At 37.9% G+C, this 23,502-nt stretch overlaps 3 pseudogenes; all 3 read right to left on the bottom strand.

Annotated features, from left to right (window-relative positions):
• Positions 1-1,961: 1,961 nt before the first annotated feature.
• Positions 1,962-5,853, bottom strand: LOC148915794 (uncharacterized; annotated as a pseudogene).
• Positions 5,854-6,118: 265 nt separating this feature from the next.
• On the bottom strand, positions 6,119-14,244 carry LOC148915792 (L10-interacting MYB domain-containing protein-like; annotated as a pseudogene).
• LOC148915793 (uncharacterized) lies at positions 8,302-10,759 on the bottom strand (annotated as a pseudogene).
• Positions 14,245-23,502: the final 9,258 nt, after the last annotated feature.

Below are 23,502 nucleotides of genomic sequence, written 5' to 3'. Positions count from 1 at the left end.
AACTGAAGGTTAGCAGTTGAAATTGTTGACATTCAATCCAAAGACAAACATACCCAGCCGGATCAAGCTTCTATCCAGTGTAAATGGGACTCAGCCCTCTTTTGCCTTTCTAGAGTTGATTTTTCCTTTTCAAGTCTTGTAAAGGCGCCTCGCCTAGAAAACCCATTTTATTATCATTTATTCTGGCCAGAACTACCAATGTTGTACTGTGATAAATTGTGAAGTCCTCACCAGTCCGAGGCAAGAAAAGAACTTACTTGGGAGATATTCCTCACCCAAATTCACAATTACTTGTTTAGAAGTCAGTAACTTGAGGCGCAAGTTATCCATTTTTTTAAGAAGTATGCTAGGATTTTTATTGCTAGCAGTGGCATGCTCACACACCAAAGAAAGTTGACTTGTTGACCACTCAATGGTTTTCGAGACAATGGGGAACTTTATCCTTCCATCACAGGAATAAACACAAAACAGGTGAACAGATTCCTAAAAGGAACCAAGATCAAAAGCAAAAGAATAAATGAGAACCACAATGAAAAATACCTGAGAGATCTTTGAGCAATTCGTTGAAAACCAGTGAGAAATTTCTTTACCCAATCGTACAAACCAAGTTCTTCGCCTGACCTGAGCACAAGACGAGCCTAATCGAATGACATGAAATTGAAATCAAGCTTAAATGACAGCAAAGAGGCTAAAACCTAGCTGATTTTCAGAGGGAGAAGGACACAAAATTGAAATCGCACTCTCTCTCAGCTCTGGTTCTCTCGCTTGTACTCTTCGTCCTCCGAAAAGAAAGAATTTAAGTTTAAAAAATAAACTTTAATTGGTCACTACTAAGAGAAGCAAGTCTACCCAGACATATGTATTGGTCACTAATTAATAAATAAAATTTAAAAAAAAAACGAAAAGAAGATAGGAGAGAAGAATTGAGAAAGAACACCTGACTGCCATTGGGTGAGATATAGGAGGAGAAAATCTGTTGAACTAAGGAGAAGGAGATGAAGAGTTTCAGATTAATACAAAATGAAATTTTTTTTAAACTGAAACCCTAACCATGCTATTGCAGAATCTGAGAGAGAGTTGTCAGAAAGAGAGAGATAGCCATGACACCGAGAGTTGTGAGAGGAGGGATTAGAGATGGAGAGAGCAGTGAAGATAGAAAAGATCAAAACAAGAGGAGATGGGGAGGAAGAGCGACTGAGAACATACCAGATGGAGGAGATAGGAGAGAGAGAAGATAGAGTTTGGAGTTCGATTGCAATTGAGGGCATGTAGGGTAAAATTTTTGTAAGGGAGACTGAAATTTTTGGGGGAAAGTCTGAAATTTGTGAGGGAGCAGTGTAGGTATCGAAAGAAAGGAGAGAGGGATGAAAGAGTTTTAAGTTTTGGCAAAAAAATACCATAGGGAATTTGAAATATTTGCGAGGGAGTGAAAAAATTTCGTCACAAAAATCACTGTAGCGGTCAACCATGGTTTTGGCATCGGTGCTAAAATGTTCCACTTAAAACAAATTTCTTGAATATCATTTTACGCATCAGTATAATATATCATAGATGCTAAAGTATAATCAACAGCAACGGTAAGAAACGTGAAAAATTTGTGCTGTTTATACACTTTTAGTCTTATTAATCGATGTCTAAGATACTAATAGCATCGGTTTTTAGATTTGTCGATGCCTATGTAGTGTTGTGTAAAGTAAAATTTGGCATAGTGCGGAAAGTAAACTCCGCCAATGCCATCGTCCATTTTCTTATTCACCCTCTAATGATTGGCCGAGTGAGCATGTATTTTATCAAATTAGTCTTGGCGATTACACGCCCCACACATGTAATGGCTCAACTTGGTCGCGGCAAAGTATAAGGCTAAGCAAAGTTTCTCTACCGGGGAGTATTTCCTCTCAATGCCGTTAGAATTCGGCTGAGGTAATGTACCGCTTACTCTTTCTTCTCATCGTTATCTTAAGCTAACAGAATTCGGGTAAGGTTGTGACCATGCACCTAGCCCTTGCTTCTCTAAATCGCCCCAAGTATTCTTGAACCAACTCACTTGGCTTCTGGCTTATCTTCGCCAAGTCGGCCATCGAAACTTCCGACTCCTGCCAATAGAATTGCTCGTGGAAGACTTGCTCCATAAGTTGCCAATTCGGGACGGAGTTTTGCAGAAGCTTGACATACCATGAGAAAGCTGCCCCCGTGAGGGTACTTGGAAATAGCCTTAGTTTCAAGGCCTCGTAATGTCCAATCTCTGCACATTGGGCCGTGAATTGGCCAATATGTTCAGCAGTTGACTAGAGCCCATCTCCCGAAAATAGTGCAAAATCTGGAACCTTGAAACCCCTTGGAAATTCCACTTGATCAAAGTGCTCCGAATATGGCCTCCGATAGACTGGCCTACCAATCCTCTTAGCATAGGGTACTATCCTTAATCGTATGTTCAACCTCACCTCGGTCGATTGCTTGGTTTTCTAGCAGTGAATTGTTCGCATTTTCGTCGGGATTATTCCAACTACCGACTTCGACGAATTGGTTGGTATGAGACCCAACAAAATTGGCTCCGGCCCCCTAGTGAGCTTGTGGGCGGAATTGATTATATGGCGGGAATACTTGGAATTTATTGGCTGCCACAATGGGTTGTTACCTATCTGCTAAACATTAACTGTTGGGGTTGGGTTACTCCTAGCTAATGGATTAGGTTAGGGCAGATTTACTCCAAAGACATTTGGTTGGGCCTCCGCTTAAGGCCTCGCGGCTTGCACTCCATTAGGTGCCACTTGGTTCCCATTTTGGCCATCTTGTTGGCCTAGCAATCGATCAAATCTCTCATTGATTTGAGCATTTTGAGTAGCCATCATGTACGTCATTGTTTGGGCAATGGTTCAGGCCATCTCTTTCATTCGTTGTGGAGGTTGTTCGAAGTCTCCATGACATGGATGAGTTGTTAGACTTCCAATGAAGTGGCCAAATTCGGCCTCAAGACTGGTCCCCCAGTGACTTTTGTAACATTTTCGACTAACACGTGGTCGTGGCCTATAGCCGTGGCCCAACCTAGGTCATATTGTTCTTGTTGGGAGGTCGGAACATTTTGTGGCTAAGTATTCATAGGAAGCAAAAGAGCCATGATTATCTCTTATTCCTACCGAAGGCTAGATTCTTCAAGTTCTTGATCTCTTTTAGGATTCCCCCTAGTGTTTACAACCATACAAAACCTAGTGGTCCCACCGGGAGTGCCAAATTATGTTTCCCTTTTTTCGGCAGAGGCAACCGAATGAAGGAACTTTTGGTCCTTCTTTTTTTGAGTGCGGGGCGTGCCACCATCAAGCCACTAATTTGGGCATGAATGGAATGTGAGTAGATTGATGTGTTGCACTTCTAATTTCTGATCAAGTGATTGATCGGCCAAGCAAGGAACCTCCTCTTGGCTAGATTCTTTCACTTCCTCAGGCTCGAGGATGGTTAAGCTTTGTATTTATGTTTCTATGATTTTTAGGTTTTTAAATGAAAAACATGCAATTAAATTAAATGTGCGTTTAAACATAAAGACAATAATTAAAGTGCGATAAAATATATCAAAGCGATAAATAAAGAAAGAACGAAATAAAAGCAATAAGAATGATAAGAACAATAAAATAAATTAAAATTGAAATTAAACTTAATTAAAATGCGATAACAATGAAAAATAAAGCAATTGAAATAAACTTGAATTTAAATGACAAGAAAATGTAAATTGAACAAGAATTTAAACTTACACTAGGAAAAGGAAGAACTTGCTGCGCTAGGTGCTTGAAAAGTAAAATCCTAAGTCTAGAGAAAGAAAATTGCAAGACGAAAAATAGGTTTGTGTGTTTGATGATGTGTGTCTTCTGCCTTCGTTTGGGGAGGTTTATATAGGGCGTCCGTTGGTCCATGGCTTGGCCATTGAATGGCCAAAGGTCAACTCTTTCAATATTCTTCCCTTTCGAGGCCCCTAAATCCATGGGATTGCATAGATGGAGATATTCTAATCTGCTTGATTTTTTCTTGCTTTGGAATATTCTGAATTATTTATCAACCTCCTTGATTTTTTTCCTTTTGAGACCTCCATCACGTGCACATATCCTCCAAAACTCCTAAGATGGAATTCATGGCTTGGGCTTGGACCTTCGAGCTTTTGGAATGATATAGAGATGCCCCTCATGACCTTTAAATTCCTAGAGCTCTAATGTACACCCAACAATTTCGACCGGGTTCTGCCTTCAAGCTCCATCCATAGAGTGTAGCCCGGATTGCTTTAGCCCAGCGGTCAAGCTTCACTGTCCCGGCCACATCTCGAGCTCCCAGCCTGGCCGCATCTTCCAACCATGTTCGAACGCAGCCCGGTCACATCCTCCATCCACACAGTTCGGCTAGTTTAGCTCCAAAAATCCACAGCTTTGACTCGCCACATAGCTCCACCAATCCGGCTGCCTTCGAGTGTAGCTCGAATTACTCCGCGGACTCCCAACCACTCGAATCCATCAAACTCAATTGCCAATTTCAAAATCCAAGGCCACCAGCTTTCAACGCCTGAGCCGTTCGATTTCAACACCCCAGTTGATATTCTCGCATCCGACCGTAACTCCTAGAGCCCAGCTGCTTGTATTTTCCAAAGGTGCCCAAGTTGGGTGAATTTTCACTACCCCCAAATAGGTATGTGATATTCTGATGGTGTTGTGGTTGTTCAAATGTGAAGGAGAAGTGGTCTTTTATAGGCATTCAATAACATGTAACTTTTACCACATTAAACTAGAAAATTAAGGCATTCAATATAGAAATAAAACCTGAAAATTAAATATTTGTAACCCCTAAAATAAATAAAATAAAAAAGCTAAAATAATTAAATAAATCAAAACGGTTAAATTTTTAAAACCTTTTAAAACTTCCAAAAGCTTGTTGAATGGATAATTAGACATATCTCTTAAAATTTTCCATCTTTTCTTCCATGCTCTAAATGTTCTTTCAATAACGCTCCTAAGAGAAGAGTGAACATATACCTCTTTATAACCCATTGGCTTCTCCTACGAAAATATGAGATATATGATACCTTTTGCCATTATATGGTCCCAAATATCCTATCATTTGTGGGTACCCCGTATCTTCTAAATAATATTTCCCTATGAAATACAACATTCATTTTCTTCTTATTATTATTATGTAATTGGACTAAGTAAGTAATGAAAATCACAAAGGTTAATTAAAAAAGTTTTACCACTTGGAGGCTTAGGGAAATTTAAATTTTCACTACGGAGAACTGAAAGAAACACTCGTGTATCATGTGCAGTGTCTTCCCATCCGACACATGCAAATATAAACTGCATGTCAAAGTTACATACAGCTATAACGCTTTGAGTTGACATCCCTTTCCTACCAATATAAGGTACTTGGTCTTAAGGTGGTATTGAGGCTTAAACATGCACTCCATTTATAGCACCAATACAATCCTAAAAAAGATAGTTGCACAAAATTTTCAATGTGTATAATATAATTAGCAAAAAAAAAAGGTAGAGAGAAATGATAGATGCACTTTTTACCTTAAAATGAGACATATATGTAGAATCTCTCACTATGGCTTGTTAAGTATTACTAAATTCATGATCCATCGGTTTTATGACATCTATTGCCATAAGACATACAACATCCAACATGAACTAAAAAATCTACTCACTGTCTATGTTGAAATCTTTCTTGTGCTAAAATATTCGCCACACCATGTCCTAGCATGTGTACAAACATTCTCAATATCTCAATGGAATTCATATGCCTAAAACCCCGCAACCCATAATTAGATTGCAACTCATTAGATAATATGTAAAATACATCTTTGTCCATCCTCAACATGGTATAACATCACCTATCATTCCCCTATAATAATTCCTCAACAAAGATGTATAATACTTATCAACACTCCCAGTTAACCATAATCAATAAAACCTACAGGCATGCCATAATCTAAAGTATATATATATATAGTCCAAATAATAACTCATTGCAACAATGTAATTATCCAAACAATATAACTAGCTAGTAGGTAATTATCCAAACAACATAACCACAACAAAGTCACAAGACAGCTTCCCTAAAATAACAAAGACATAAGTCAGTTGCGCTATTGAGTGTTAAATTCATAAGTTAGCCATGCAAGCTTGACATTAGGAGTCTTCATGGTAGAGAACATCTGTCGCTTCTCTTGATTCAAAAACAATGGAGTCGCAAACATCCATAAAGTGCTAGTAGGTTCACATCTAGGTAAAGATGATATCACTTCTATCACTTCAGGAATAGTATTGCCTAGTTCCATTTTTATCATTAATGATGTTGTTGTGGGAGCAAATTTTACCACGAGAATATTCGATTGGAAAGATACCCCTTTCTTCTTCGCCGCCTCTTTCTTCCTGCAAAATAAAACAAATAAAAGGACCACACTCGGGGGGTGTTGGCCAAAGGCCCTCCGATGCCTAAGTTAGTTCAATTGATTCGTAAAGAAAACAATAGCTAATAGATATGTTTATGGTGTAAACCAGGCAGCCGGAGCCTTATGTAAGTGACAGAGAGAGAGAGAGAGAGAGAGAGAGAGGCAACTAGGGTTTGTGATGGGAAGATTTCTGCAGAGTTTCAACAGAGATTTCAAACATACCTCAACCCTTGTGGGTGACCATCCTTTTGCAATGGTATCGGAGGCTAGGGTTTCAGAGGAATAATTTTGTAGATGGAAAGGAATTATTCCTCCCCGATTTGGAATTGATTTGATTAATTAGGAATTTGATTTATTAGGGTAAATCAAATCTCTAATTGTGGTGGGTATCAAATTAATTCCTAATTTAATTAGGTAACTCCTCATTTAATTGGGAATTGTGGTAGAAATCAAATCAATTCTCAACCTAATTAGGTAACATTCTATTTAATTGGGTAATCCCCAATTAAATTGAGTAACTCCCAATTAGGTTGAATAATTCCCAATTAGGTCAAATAATCCCCAAATGGAAGGAATTATTTGACTTAGGGTTTTGATTTAATTCGGTTCTCACAAATGCCCCCTTCTCGCATGGCGTGTGGTGGCATGTAGGAGATGTTGATTAACCGTTGGGCCATCCAATTGCAACTGGGCTTCCTTCTTGTATTTGGTCTCCCCGAGTAGAAGAGGTGTTTGACTTGCTAATTTTTCGAACACCCAATTGGAAAGGTTTTGGGATTCCTCGTAGGTCAAGGAATTTCGATCCTTATAAATATGGGGCTCCTCCAATTTATTCTTCACATCAAAAGTCCATTCCTTCGATTTCATTAGTTAGAGAGAGAGAACTTTGGAGAATTTTCCCAACCCGCTTGAGTCCTTGTCCTCGCCGCACACCCAAGGTAATTTGACTTGGGCTGTATATATATTTTTTTCTTTTGTTTTGGCTTTGGCAGCTTGGACCATGCCTTCTAGTCGATGAGGGGAGCTGCAACGGGTGTGTGATTATAATTTGAAGCATGATTGAGACTTGAAAGGCTAGCGAAGCCTTTGACTGACAGCGTGCCTTGCGTGGATGCGATGACCCAAATGCCAAAATTATGACCTTCTGTCCCTTTCATTTCTCCTAAGGCTTCAAATTCCCATTGTCAAAGCTTTTCAAGGAGGTGTTCTGCGCCATAGGGTGTGTTCCAAGTCAGTTTGCATCTATAAAGCTAAGCTATTTGACAGCTTTGGTCAAGGAGATCACGTGTGGCATGACGATGTGTTAGAAGTCAGCGGACAGTGGGAAGGCGACGTTGGTGATGGTCCACTTGTTCCCATCACTTATTTCAATGGTACGTCTTTTTGCAATTTTTGATCTGCTCTTTTTTATTTGAATTTCTTGAAGTGTGGCTGACTAACTTCTGTTTTCTGCTTGTAGCGGATGACATCAACAAAAAATTGGAACTTGGACCGGACATGGCTAAGGTCTGTCGTGCTTTGAATATCCCTCTAAGGTTTCACGAGTGGCGCTGGCTATTGAGCGAGTACCGGGAGGAAGACGATGGTCTACCCCTGCCGAGGATGTCTAGAGGTGGAAGTAGAATGGTCCTAACCACGATGACACACTTCAGGACAAGAAGAGTGTTCTACTGAATCTCTCCCAAAGAGAAATGCTGCTGCCAAGTCTTCAAGAGATGAAGCTACCTATGTTGCATGGACCCAGGAATTTTTCAGCAGATGTGCAATTTTCAAAAGCTAAGAGCTCCCAAAAAAAAAAAAAAACCTAAACATCCTTATAATTTAAACAATACTAATGTTATTCATAATACATTAAAAAAAATTTCTTTACAATTACCCTACAATTGTTGCCGACGAGATTTCATAGCTTGAAACGTCGCATTATATTTATATTACTAATACAAGAAAAAACATCTTTCTCAATGTAAACAACCAAGCTATCACTCAACCATTGATTCCCTATTTTGTTACGCAATGGTGTTTTCACAATATTCATAGCTGAAAAAGCTCTCTCAAGCTGAAGCTGTTGCAACGGGTAAAACTAAAGTCAATGTAAGAAGTAAATATACATAGTTGTATATTCTACTCCTTCCTGTATTCACCAATTTTTCTACCAAATCAGTAATTCCTTTCAATGATGAAAACTCAGTGCTGCTCTACATATCAACAATATAAAGCCCAAGTTAATCTTCAAGCTGCATGAGGTCTCGGTCATTAAATTCTTGAGGATAAAATTGAGCAAAACGAAGTATTTGTTGTTTGTCAAAAGCTGCAAAATTATAAGCCGGACTCAAACATGCCATACAAAGAAGCAATTCAGTATTTACCTCAGTGAAGCGATTATTCAATTCCACTAGTTGCTTATCAATGATAGTAAGAAATAGGTCCACACGAAAATAATGGCGGTTTGTGATTTTCTGAGCTTTACGTCATGATCTCCCTTTTGGTACAAATAAATCATCCATGTTAGGAACATCAATATCATTGTTGCCACAAAATATTGATACTTTGCCAAGCAGATCATCAAAGTTGTCATCCCTCATGGATTGTAGCTTTTGCTTACATTTTTGGACCAACATTATTGCATTCACATATCTTGATCTTTCTTTTGTAATGCCTTTGACAAATCATTTGTGATTCCCAATATAAATCTCATCAAATATAGGTGAAACACAAAGTCAAAAGTTTGTATTTCTTTCAATAACCTATTTGCTTCACCTAAATTATCTTGGTTGACATCATCAACAATCCATTCAAGCACCTTCATCACGGGATGAAACATAATATTAATACTAAGTAAAGTATCATAATGTGAGTTCCACGTGTATCACAAGGACGTTTGAGAGTAGTCTCTTGATTTAACCCTTGCCCTGTTTCAAGATCATCAATTTCAAGAGCTTTCATAATATCTTTTTGTTGTTGCTCTCTAAGTGCATCACAATGCTTACACGATGCTCCAATAATGTTAACGACACTACTAGCCGTTGTGAAGAAAGTAGCAATGTTTTCATTACCCTTTGCCATGGCTACAAGAGCTAGTTCTAGTTGATGTGCAAAACAATGGACATAATATGCTTGAGGATATTCTCTCAAAATCTGTGTTTTAAGACCATTGAGCTCACCTCTCATATTACTAGCACAATCATACCCCTGTCCTCGTAGCCTGGACATGCTCAAATTTGTTGAAGAAATCAACTGCTCAATTGCCTCTTTCAATTTGCTACTAGTCATATCAGAGACATATTGGACACCCACAAACCTTTCAATAACTTGCCCTTTTTTGTTCACATAACACAACACCACCGCCATTAGCTCTCTTATTGAAACATCACGTGATTTATCTACCAATATAGAAAAGAATGCATCGTCTATATCACTAATAATTGCATCAATGGTTTCAGCGGCACAAGAATTGACAATATCTTTTTGAATTTTAGGAGCAATATACTTGAGATTCCCTGGAGCATTCTCAAACACAACGGCACGAAGTTTCTCATCATGATCGGTAAGAAATTGCAAAAGCTTCACATAATTACCCTTATTGCTAGATGTTTCACTTTCATCATGGCCACGAAAAGGAAGACCTTGTCGTAATAAATATCTAGTGCAATCAAGTGCGGCAGTTAATAGAATTTGATAATTAACACAAGCTTGGTATGTCTGCTTGATCACAATGGTTTCAACATGTTGCTTCTGATTCATTAAATCTGTACAATGTTGTGTAGCTTTATTGTGAAGACTTCCAACTTGTCCAACATGGTCCCTAAAATTCTCAGGTCCCTTCCTCCAATTTTTAAACCCTTTCTCAGTGAAGACATCGCTTCCAGCCTTTCCTTGTTTATCAAAGTCGCATTTAAAAAGATAACAATGAAGACAAAATGCAGCATCTTTCTCTTTACTATACTCCAACCAAACAAATGAATCAAACCATTTCACAAGAAAACGTCGATTACTCTCCCCCGTAAGTGTTTCAGGCATGTCGATTTGGCTTTTAGGCTGACAAGGACCCCTTTGCAGATAGGCTCTTCGGATTTGTTCTCGAAAATTGGGATTATAATAAGTCATTAGAGGTCTAAGGCCAGGGTCTGCAGGAAGATTAGCCAATATTTCATCCAACTCAGTAGGTGGATTATTTGAAGGTTGATTTGAACTAGCCGGATTATTTGAAGGAGGGTTGGAACTAGCCGGATTATTTGAAGGAGGGTTGGAACTAGATAGATGATTCGAAGGAGGATTTGAACTACCCAGATTATTTGAAGGAGGATTTAAACTCTTTCTCTGAAAGTACCGTTTCATAACTGCACAATTGAAACAAAATAAGGGTTTTGTATCTATTACTATGACTAATTGATTATAATTTATCAATTAAATAAATAAATCAATATCAAATTATCAATTAAATAAACAAATAAAAATTAAGTATACCTCGAATAACGTGTCACGTAGCCTCTTCCTCCTCGAGTTTGCTACTGATCTTACTAATATAGAGAGAGCTAAATAAGAAAAAAAAAATTATTAAAAAAAGAATAAACAAAATTGGTGTTTGCTCAAGAAAAAAAAATACATTCGACTTACTTTAGATTGGTGTACTCGAGAAGGAAAAAAAACGCAGGATTCTTATGATGCACACACACTTTGATGAAATTGGGTGATGTTATTGGTCTTTTATAAAGAGAATTCCCAATTCTACTTAATTAAGGAATTCCCAATTCTATTTCATTAAGGAATTCCCAAAACCCAATTGAATAAAGAGAACTTCCAATTAAAACCCAATAAAGTAAGGAAATAGAAGCCCTAAATAAAACCACAAAAAGCCCACGTCAAAGCAATGATTTCCCCTTTTTTTTTTTTTAATTTCAAAACCTCGTCCAAAACGCGTCGTTTTGGCCAAATTTCAACAACAAAAAGGCAGCTCATTTTAAAACCTGGTCCAAAACGACGTCGTTTTGGCGGGCTCGTTAAAAATAAAAATAAAAAAGCCCTCACACACCAGAACTCCCAGCCCAATGGTTTTGCGCATTTCATCAAACACATTGTGTGCATCGCTGGAAGAGGAGGTGCAACTCCAGCGTCAGTAATGGATATTTCCGACGAGGTGCAGCGCACCTCTTTGCACCTACACAGTCCGCCACTGGGTACGGGGACATGGGAATGTGACACAGTGACATGGCGACATGGAAAATCTCAAAAAATTAGGACACGACTATGACACAACAATTAAAATAATAATTAATTCTCAATACTTCAATGTCACATAATTCCATAAAACAAAACAAATAACTCATAAAATACCAACACCAAAAAAAAAATACACACACACACACATCAAAACATAGAAATAATTATTTGTTGTGTTTCTGTTCAAAACATAAGAAAAGAATCTTCACCTCACCACCAAGTCTAGCTCTTCTATTGTTATGGAGGGACATGAGAAAAGAAAATAGAAAACATAAATAAAAGCATTTGAAAATAAAGGAAATTTTTTTGCAAAAACACTCACCTTTGCAAAAGCTGGAGAAGAGGAGAAGAGCTACTACAACAGAAGAAATGAAGTGAAGTGGCTGCTACTTTCGTGAGATTCATTTAGGTTTAAAAAAGTCTTTTTCCACTTTCAACCCATCTTTTTAAAAATATTTCAAATCAGTCCACTAAAGTTTCAAAAATCACGTTTAGACCCCTATTTTTATTTTTAAAATTTCAATATGGTCCCTGCCGTGTCTTGACCGTGTCGGAGCTGTGTCTTGACCGTGTCCCCCTATGACTGTGTCGGAGGTGTGTCGGCGTATCGGAGCCGTGTCGAGTGTCGGCGGCATGTCCAACACTCGACACTCCAGCATTTTGGAGTGTCCGTGCAACATAGGAAGCTACTCCTTTGCAGACGAAGAATGTGTCTCCATTAAGGAAGAAGCCAAGGTTCCCTTCTGCTGTGAAAACTCAAGTGGGGTATGCTCCATCATCATCTGCCAGGGTCAAATGTCTTGCAGGTGCAAATAACAAGAAGGTTGGTGGTATGCGCGGTGTTTGGGGTGTTCTACCCAAGCCTCCTACTGACAAGCTTGAAAACCATGACCTGCTTCGTGAGGTAGCTTGTGCCCAATCTAGTTCTGCCGAGCATCGAAGAGATGCAGACATTCCTCCTCGAAGTTCGAGTCATCTGCATCAATCAAAAGATGGAGATCAAGCGGGAGGTCCGCTTATGATCCAAATGTTGAGTCACGGGCAGTCAAGCGTGGAGTTGATTCAGTATCGTTGACTCCTTTGGAGGTGAGGTTGGTGGAGGCTAAGAAGATGAGAAAGTCATTTGCCCGGGCTAAGGGTTCTTCTTCAGCGTCGACGGTTGATACCAAGGCGAACAAGTCTAGCCCTGCAGGATGCATGCGTGTCGATCTAGATGGAAAAGAATTATTCCTCCCCGATTTGGAATTGATTTCATTAATTAGGGATTTGATTTATTAGGGTAAATTAAATCCCTAATTGTGGTAGGTATCAAATCAATTCCTAATTTAATTAGGTAACTCCTCATTTAATTGGGAATTGTGGTAGCAATCAAATCAATTCCAAATCGGGGAGGAATAATTTCTTTCCATCTACGGAATTATTCCTCTGAAACCCTAGCCTCCAAGACCACTATAAAAAGATGGACACATACAAGAGTTGAGCTACGTCTGAAATCTCTACTGAAACTCTGCAAAAATCTTCCCCTCACAAACCCTAGCCGCCTCCTCTCTCTCTCTCTCTCTTACATAAGGCTCCGACCGCCCGGTTTACACCATAAACATATCTACGTACCCTACTAGCTATTGTTTTCTATACGAATCAATTGAACTAACTTAGGCATTGGAAGGCCTTTGGCCAACATCCCCCGGGTGTGTTCCTCTCATTTGTTCTATTTTGCAGGGAGAAAAAGGCGGCGAAGAAGAAAGGGGAATCTTTCCAATAGAATATTCTCATGGGAAAATTTGCTCCCACAGTTGTTATGCTCCTACTCTCAAGTGCACCAACAAGGTGGTCAATTTGGCCAGCTAGTTTTTCAGCACCTCCAACTCTTCTTCCTTTCTTATATTTCTGCATATTTTTATTCAATTGTTAAGGTGCTCTCATTTTCCCTTTCCTAGCAGTATTCTTGATAGCTTGAATCGTTCCAATTGGATTGGAATCATATGAGTAATCACTTCCTTCGAGTAAAATAACATTACTCATGGACTCCTCTTGAGTTTCTAGTGGGAGTGTACCACATGAAGGTGCCCAAGCATGTCCACCAGTGGCTGTGGTATTCATGAACATCCTATCTAGTTTCTCCTCAATCTCACGATTAATGCCTTTTTTACGCAACTTTGCATATTCAGCATTTATCTACATTATAGAGACATCATTATTAATATAAATGCATGTTAATAAAATAAAAAGGGGAAGACAAATATTAATTTAAAAACAAATATTGCACGCACTTGAATTTTATTATTCCACCACTCATTAGATGCATCAACAGTACCCTTGCTCGAATTCCACCCTAGAGCAATTTCTTTGCATATGAGTTCTTTCCACAATTTCCATTCAATTTTGAGTGCATCCCACTTATTTTTCGGTTGCCCCTTACAATAATTATTTCCTATCTGTTTATTAAAGTTTACTCTCAAATTTTCTCATCCTTCTTTTTGAAAGTGAATGCCAGGACGACGTCCGACATCCACCTCCTTGATGCACAAATCATAGAATAGGGATATATTATGGTTATTCCATGTAGCTGGAGCTTTTGATAAACTTCCCACATTCTTTCCCATCCTTACTAAAACAAAATGGGTTGAGTTTGAGAATAATAGCAAATAAAATCCAAATAACATCTTAAATTGCCAATATGAGAAAAGGAGAAAAGCTAATCTTTATTTAAAAATTAGATGTCCAAAAATCATTATAATGAAAGAAGGAATCATCTTGATCTTGTTAATCAACAATTTATGTATATATCACAAAAGTATTAGAATTTAAACATAATTAGCAGCCTATATCTAGCAAGAACATAGTTAGCAGCCAATAATTACATCTAGCAAGAAGATAACAACATATAACAAGAATATAGTCAACAATTAATAAACACCTAAATCTAGCTACATGCTCTGAGAGTGGCATAAGGAGCCACATCTCCCCTTTTTTTTCAAATAATTTAGAGGGATAACAAAACCTACATTCTAGCATAATGATCTTTCCACCCAACACCAAAAACAAGAACAACAAACTAAGGTGGACATTGTTGTCCATCCGACATGTGTTGTTTTGTATAGATAGCGTAATTGTACTGCGAGTCCCAATTTTTTTTCTTTTCATATCTTGGTACCAAACAAAAAGAAGACATCAATAAACAAAGCCAAAATCTGAAAACTATATAGTTTCAAGGCAACCAAAACAAAAATATCCAATTTCAAATAAACCCATCAGTACAACAAAAGAACAAAAATTAGAAAAATAGAACATGAAACTCATCACTCTCTCCCTCTCACTAACTCATTCACTCACTCTGGTTTTCTCTCTTCATCCTAAATCCCTCAACAAATAGAAAAACCCCCAATTTGAAAGAGAAAACTCTAGATGCATAAAGTTTGAGAAGTAGAAAACTCAAAAATTAGAAATGTAATTAAGTTTAATTAAGTTACTTTTGAGTGGGCAACCTTCTTAGCAATGAATTTTCTCACGTGCACAATGAGAATTCTAGCAATAGCAGAGAGTAAAGAAGAAAGGGGAGTTTGTATCGCTTGATGTAATTGGAGGGACAAAGGACTGTCCATTTGAAAAATAAGTGAGGACATTATGGGAAAGTCAAAATTTCATTAAAACCATCAGCTAAATTTTAGCACCTTTTAAAAGCTAGGTTCCGAAAGCTTTGAAAAAACAGCGTAATCGACAACTTTTTTTTTTTAAAGAAAAAGCCCCATTCCTCATGGTAAACACCCATATGCAATAATTCTTTATTAAAGCCGCTTTTAAAAAATTTAAGCACTACCAAAGCTGTTGCAAATCTCACGGCACGGTGCTCGGGCCGAGGGGATATGCGTTAACACGTGACGTCCCTTTTGGATGCGGTGTGGTTGTGCGCGGGCGTGCCAGCACGGTCTACCGTGCGTCGAGATGGTGATGAGGTTTGGGTAGAAGATGGTTTAAATGATGCGCTGTTTTGAGTTCGATGATCAAGCGATTGTGGCGAGAGAGGAACGATCTCTGTCGGTTCATGGCCGAGCTACAACCGTTTAATGGTGGTGTTGGTGGCGGGTTTTAGGCGGTGCTCGGTGCTTTGCTCAGAGAGCGACGGTCGTATGATATATGGGGTGAATGAGATGACAACAGAGATGGTGCTCCGACGCCTTGAAAATCAAGGGTCGTATGATATATTGATGAATGGATTTTTCTTACAATCTACCACTACTCCTTGGAAAGCAAGTAAAGATATTGAAAGTGCATTATAGGAAAATATAATTTGCTCCGTGGGAGGCTTTTGGTTTGGTGTTTGAACCCTTGAATGTAGTCTTGAGCTTAGTATTTATAGGGGGAGTCTTAGAGGGACAATCGAGGCTGAAAAGATCTGGGTGGTGGAGCCTGATCGGGGCAAGTGGGTAGTCAAATCGGCATTTGGGATCGTGAAGTATGGTGGTGTGACCCCCATGGATCTGGGTAAATCTCGGCCACTGCCCTAATCGTGGGTTCGCCCCCTTGGCCATAGGAATGCATTTAATGCCTGTGCAGTGGTTGGTGATCGACCTCAAGTTGTCGCATACTTGTGAGTGCCTAACCACTCTGATTTCCATTACCAAACTTCAGTCACTTCCCCTCTCCCCTCGTGCATTAAATGCTTCTTGCGACTAGTGGGCTTGCTACGATATTCAGAGGCATTACTTCATTAAATGGGGCGTGGGACCCTGAGACCACGTGGCGATTTGACCGCAGTATCTTCAACCATGTCTTTTACGACCCTCGGCTTTGGCCCATAATACCGTGATCGAGAGGCGAGAGGATTCGCCTTCGCAGCTTTTCTTTTGTTTTGAAGGCGAAATGCCTAGCGAAAGCGTGGCCGTTTCAGTTCATGAGTAGGTGCTAGGGCCAAGAGGAGGTCCCTTCAGTCAGTTTATGATCGTGATTTATTAGGCACAAACACAAACGCCACTTTAGTCTCACCAAAACTTCACCGTTTAACGCAAACACTGACTACTAATTAGGCAGATTAGGCAAGAGGCCCGGTAACTAAGCAAAGCTTGGTGAAACAACATGTCTTTCTTTTGTTTTGTTTTCCAGTCCAACTCCATTAGCTTTCTAATCAACCCATGTAGAAAGTGTTAGGCTAATGACTCCCAAACTAGATTGCTTTAAGGCATTAAGTGTAAAACACTCATTGGGCTTAATAACTCGAGTTGATGATGCAACATGACAAATAAATGGCTAAAACCTTAGCCTAGAACATGGAATTTTGGAATCTACCAGGGAGATATAAGGAAACCTCAATGTTTATTTGATAAACTGGAATAACAAAACATAACTATAGCCACGGGTAAAATATGTTTAGATACTCATAGAAACCCTAGGAATAACAAATGAATTAAAATAGGAAAATAACAAAATTTCCAAAAACTGTAAAAGCTTTAAAATTGTATTTCGGCCTACGAAATGATCTTTGATGCCCAAAAAAGCCCATACGTCAAGGCAAAACGACGGGTCGTGGGCCCGATTTTGAGATTGGAGTCCAAATCTGCAGTTTACCCAATTTGACCTTGTGTGCGCGTCGCTCCAGCTCCTCTTCAATTGCTTTCGCCATCTATTCTACATCAATTGAAAAGGCTTCGGAGTAAGACTTTTTTTGTGTACTATTATTCAGGCTTGCAAGGCATTAGGCAACGTTATACCAAGCAAAACAAGGCTTACACAACTCAGCTCTACCATGATACTCACCAAAATTGTTAATGTGCATCTGAGTTAGTAAAGATTAAGCTGGTGGGTTACAAATTCAAAAGACGCAACTACTCAAAACTAAATAATGCTAGGTTCAATGCATATGTTCTCAACCTTAAATTCACGTATAACAAACACATTAGCACTCGAAATTCAAATCATCTACAATTAATAGCTATCCAGAACAAAATTTCATAATTTAAACAACATGCAAACATCCCAACTAAAAAACTAATATGTTGTCAATAATTTTCATATTCGACTTTTGTCTAGTGTTTAGCATGTATCTCACAAAATACTGGTCCAAAATTGGCGTTCTTTATGCAGTTGGATTCATAATGCAAAAGCAAAGAACACGTCGCAGACTGATTTTCAAAAACAATATCCAATGAAAGAAGTATTTACGAAACATAATCCCTACATTGTTTAGAAAATAAAGCCCTTGCCCCAAACTTAATTGAAACATTGTCCGCAATTTGAAAGCATAGAAAAATAATAGAAAATGGAATAAGGGGTAACAACACTTCCTGGGATTTGGTAATGAGTGGCAACAATGCAAAACAAAAGGAGGAATGTCGCCCAAACTTGGACATTGACATTAGCAATGCATGTGTACTTGAATGGGCTGCAAAAAGAAGAAGAAAAAAAAACGGGGTAAAGGAAAAATAATTTAAAAACTAAAAAAACGAAAATTAAACATTGGGTTGCCTCCCAACAAGCGCTTGTTTTATAGTCATCAGCTTTACTGTATAGTTGATCAGCTTGGTTTGTTGAGAGGATGTGTAGACTCCATGGAGTCGAAGTTATTTTCCACATATGGCTTCAAACATTGGCCATTCACTTTAAAGTTTGACTAGCTTCTCTCATTTCCATATTTGTTTGTATTTGCACTTTTCAGGTTGAGATTTGTTTGACATGCAACATCATGACTAATTCAATTCATTGTTCATCATTTTGGTTTGGTCTTTGTTTTCATGATCTGCTCAATGGGAGAAGAAGAAACAATATTTTTTTTTTCCTGAAAACAAACGACTGCATGCATCTAATTTACCAAAATTAAGATGCAAACAACTTAGAACTCTGAAATGCAACAGAACCACAACGATTCCTAAAAACAAACCATATATTTAAATGACAATAATGAACAAACTAGGCCATACAAATCGATTTCTTTGAAACCCTAACTCAAATTAGAGGCATACATTTCCATTTCTTACAAACACTAAACCACGACTATAATGTGAAATTATAGTTAGAAAGAGAGAGGAATAGAAGGAGATTTCATACCTTAACTTTGATGAATAATCTGTTGCAAAATTAAGGAAGAGAGGCTGCGAGAGAGTGAACTAAAGAGACAATATAGCGAATGAGAGAGAGAGAGAGAGAGAGAGAGAGAGAGAGAGAGTTCAGGGGAGAAAAACAAAGTGACAAAAAGGTAATAAGTAGACGATAACATATATTTATAAGGGTCATTTTATGAAGTTTTAAAAAAAGGAGTTGCTTTTCCCATTATCCTTTTTTTCCTTATGCATCTAACTACACACTTTTGCATTTTCTTTTTCCATGTTCTTCTCCCTCTTCTCCGTCATAATCATTCGGAAAACATATATTGAATGAAAGTTTTTTATGAACTTGTGGACATGAATCGGAAAATGAAATTGAGTTTGAGACTATGAGTTTCAAATTCACATTAATGGAGTTCTCTTTGTTTCATATGAGATCATTTCATACCTTCATTTTGTCTGGGTACCTTCTTAGAAAGTACAAACAGCCATGGATTGAAGAGAAATAAAAAATAATAAAAAATAAAAAAGAATTCTTCTCATATAAATATTTCGGCATTCCAAGTCTGTAGGGGAATCCAAAAGCCTGGGTTTTGTTGTGTTATGATGATAACGTAGAAATCCAAAAGCCTGGGTGTTATTCACTCTCATTGATTGAGTACCCATATCAAAAATTAATATAGGATGAGGGTAGAATAGGAAAGAAAAATTACAAAAAATAACAAAATTGATTCAAATGTATTAAATAACAAAGGAAGTGTAAGTGGAGAAAAGAGAAGTGGGAAAATTAGTTCCTTTAAATAAAAAATAAAAATATATATATATAAATAATAATAATAAAAAGGGAACATTTTACCAATTTTTACTGATGTGGGGTCAAATTGGGGGAAATTGGCAACTTTACCCCCGGCTCACCTAATTTATTCACTAATATCCTTATTTTGAAACCCAATCACAAATACCCTTTATAAAAACTCCCTATTGATAGCTTATTGCCCATCCTTCACTTAGTTTTTTTCTTCTGAGTCATTGCTCTTTGAAATATTCTCATCTCTCTAGTCTCTTCCTCTTCATCTTCTTCCTTCTGCCCCCCTTTCACTTTTGTTTAGTCGTTCTGAGCTCTCTCAAATCCTCTTTCACAATTTATCAATCTCACTCTCTCAGCCCTTCTCTCCTCTCTTCTCTCTTTCACTCGCACCCACATCGGCGACGACGACCTCACCCTTTTCACCTCCATCTCTCACTCTTTGTCACCTCTTTCGACCTCCATGCATGGCGTCTCAGTTAGCCAGCTTAGCTTTTCTCCTTCAAATTTGGGTGTTCATCTCCTTTTTCAATTTCATATATGGGTTTGGATTTTTGGTGCTCGATGTGAGTTCAAGTCTCTCCAAGTCAAATTTGAGTGAAATTGTACAGAAATTTGGTGAAATATAATTGTGGGTTTAATTTAAAATTTTACTATCCAGGTTTACAATTAATATTTTCAGCTTGTGTAGAGAATGTTATTTCAGTGGGATTATAACTTTTTGAGGGATTGTGCAACAAATTTTTCTCAATTTGTCTTGGGATTGTGCAACAAATTTTGGGTTTTTCAATGAGGTCTGACTCGCAGCTCCTCTCCTCTTAGTTATATCTTCCAACTCGCAGCTAATTCTTTTTGGGTTCTTTGGTAAGGTCTACAATAAACATGCGATATACACGCAATAAAGGGGCAATACACATGCAATAAACAAGCAATACACATGCAATAAACATGCAATATACACGCAATAAAAAACCAATACACACACAATAAATGATAAGGTCATAATTTCACACATTTGCATGCCTTCTTTACTTAGTGACTTTGCTTAGTTTCTCTTTATTTTTGAGTCTTTTACCTATGTTTGTGTGTTTTGTAGGTTAAGACAGCAAGAGATCACAATTGATGCAATCCATGCTTGTTAAGGGCTGAGTGGCACAAGAGGAATATGAGCTTAAAGACAAACCCAATTTGGGCCACACTTCTTGTCAGTTCAGTTTCGTAGGTCATCTTTCAGGCCTCATTTCAGCAACTTACACAAGTCAGATGAGGAGACATCCTTGATAGAAGTTGTTCCAATGGGTGTCTATTATAACATATCCAAATTTCAGCCTAATTGGATAAATCTGGAGCCCTCAGCACGTCAAATACTGAACCAAGTTCATAGAAATGTCATGTTGGCTGCCATCACATTTAATGTGGCTACATCCCTAGAGCCATGTGCTACACATGGGCAGCCATACATGGGAGTCAAATCAGCTCAGGAACTCAGAAGGATGAACAAAAGTCAAGCTTTCCATAAAGAAACCATACCAAAGCATGTATTTGGCAGCTGGAGCAGTTGGCAAGTATGGGCAGCTGGAGCAGTTGGCAAGTATGGGCAACTGGAGTAGTTGGGAGCAGCTAAGAGAGGTGTGCTTCACCAGCCAAATGAGAGGACAAAATTGCACTCTATAAATAGAGAGCTGCACACTCATTCATATAGAGAGTCAGATACACACATTTTCACTTCATCCATTACTCTCATACACACATTCAGATTTACCACAAAGAGATAAGAGAGCTTGGAGCTGTCCTGGGAATTCCTTGCTGCCATCATCTAGTTTTTCTCCTCTCTTTATCCTATCTATGTATTTCTTATTTTCTGTATTCATAGTTATGTCTAACTAATCCATTTAGTTAGGCCTTAGGATGAAGCCCTAGTCATGAATATTCAATGTTATGGATGATTTTATAGTTAATTGATTTCCTTGCTTTCATTATCAAGTTGTTAATCTCTAGTTTATTATGTGCTTGATGTATATTTTCTTGGAGTAGCTAACTAGGATTTTATGCATCTAGCACAAGTTGGGAAGGGGTTTAGATTCACCAATTCTACTCTCCTTTCACAAGCAACATATGAATGGCCTAAGAATCATTCAAGGGGTTAATAACCATTGGTTGACTAGGACAGATATCATGTTATAGGACTTGTGTGATTATCATATTCTCATGGAGCTTAATGACTCTTGTATGCTTTATTCTAAGTAGATACCATGCTTAGGTTGCATATTAGAGATTACGTGTTATGTAGATACCATACACAATTACATGCCTTAGGATAATCATGCATCCTGCACCTATATACGATAGGCTTGTATGCGATAATCTATTATGATGAAGCTTGAGTCAATTTCTATGCATTCATAACTTAGATAGGAAAACTAGTGGTGGATTCCAAGGCTCTAACACCTCTCAATCATTGTTTCACAACTTGTTGATTGCTGCCAGTGTTTACTTTCGAGCACTTTCATTACACTTTCTTCTTTTCATTTCAACCACAAAAACCCCCCATTTCAAGTGCGTGTGTGGTGCTAGGATTCTGTCCTAGACCTTGAGTAATTAGCAAGAGGCATTGTTGAATTCAACCTTGCCTTTAGCTAGTTAGTCAGTTTCCTTGTTCTATGTTTTTCTAGCATTCTAAGTAATTTAACTTGGAACCAAGTTACCATTCTCTGTGGGATCGACCTCGCATTTACATAAGCTATACTATAAACGGTTCGTGCACTTGCGAGAATTAAAGTTGTTGTTTTTAATAACTCATTTTAGTTGTTAAGAATTGAATCAACAATAAACAAGCAATATACACAAAGGGAGAAAGCTTGTATTAGAGTTATCTTGCTGAGCATGTTTATTGCAATAAACAAGCAATATACACGCAATAAATCTGAAATTTCTAAGTTTTTTTTTTGTCTTACTATTGTCATCGTATTGGCCTGTATTGCTATTTTATCATTGTCGTATCACTTTTTTTTTCAACTCTGTCTTGGAAAGTTTTTGTTGGGTTTTAGACAAATAAATGCTTCTGTTTCAAACAAAAATTTAAAGTCAATGCCAATCCACCCATTTCAAGAACAAATATTACAAATTGGGTTTGCAAACTCGTTGGTGGTGCTTGTGGCTAATGATGTGGATGAGGAAGATGGGTCTTTGAACCTAGGAAAAGAAGAACATGGATAATTGGGAATTAGGGTTGGGAATCAATGAGAGAGAGAGAGAGAGAGAGAGAGAGAGAGAGAGAGAGAGGGGATATGCAAATTTGGGATTTCATCTCAGATAGAAGAATAAGAAGCAAAGAAGAAAGCAATGGGGGTGTCATCTCAGAGATAGCAGATCATCGAAGAGGAAGAAGAAGAAGAAGAACTCACAATTTTAAATTAAACCTACAATTATGTTTCAACAAATTTCTGTACAATCTCACTCAAATTTGACTTGGAGGGACTTGAACTCACATCAAGTATCAAACAAAAGTGAGAGAGGGCAGAAGAAAAAAAACAGTGAAGGATGGGCAATAGGCTGTCAATAGGGAGTTTTTATAGGGGGCATTTGTGATTGGGTTTCAAAATAAGGATATTAGTGAATAAATTAGGGAGATTTTCTATTTAAACCCCACACTTCTCTTAGTTCACCCCAACTTTTAATTTAAATTTTCACAATTTCTAAGTAAACCTTCCCAAACTACCCTTAAATACACCCCAAGCTGAAAAAATAAGAAATAAAAGAGATTTTCTATTTAAACTCCATAAGCTACCTTTAGAGGAGAAAATATGTTCTGAGCATGAGAAATAGTAAGTATTAAATTAATTTTTTGATGATATTTCAGAGTTTTATTCATTGTTTGTTTTTCAAGTGCATAAACATGCAAGTGATCAAGATAATATAAGAGCTATGACAGTTTTGGGTTTGCTGGATCACTAGACGTTAATCATAGCAATGGGACAAAAGGGATGAATAATGATTTTGAAAAATATACTGGTAACTCAGGT

The sequence above is a fragment of the Prunus mume genome, linkage group LG6, assembly GCF_029339155.1.
Source record: "Prunus mume cultivar Tortuosa linkage group LG6, ASM2933915v1, whole genome shotgun sequence".
Classification (NCBI taxonomy): Eukaryota; Viridiplantae; Streptophyta; class Magnoliopsida; order Rosales; family Rosaceae; genus Prunus; species Prunus mume.
Note: the sequence above shows the minus strand (reverse complement) of the source record. Positions and strands in the feature narration are given on the sequence as shown.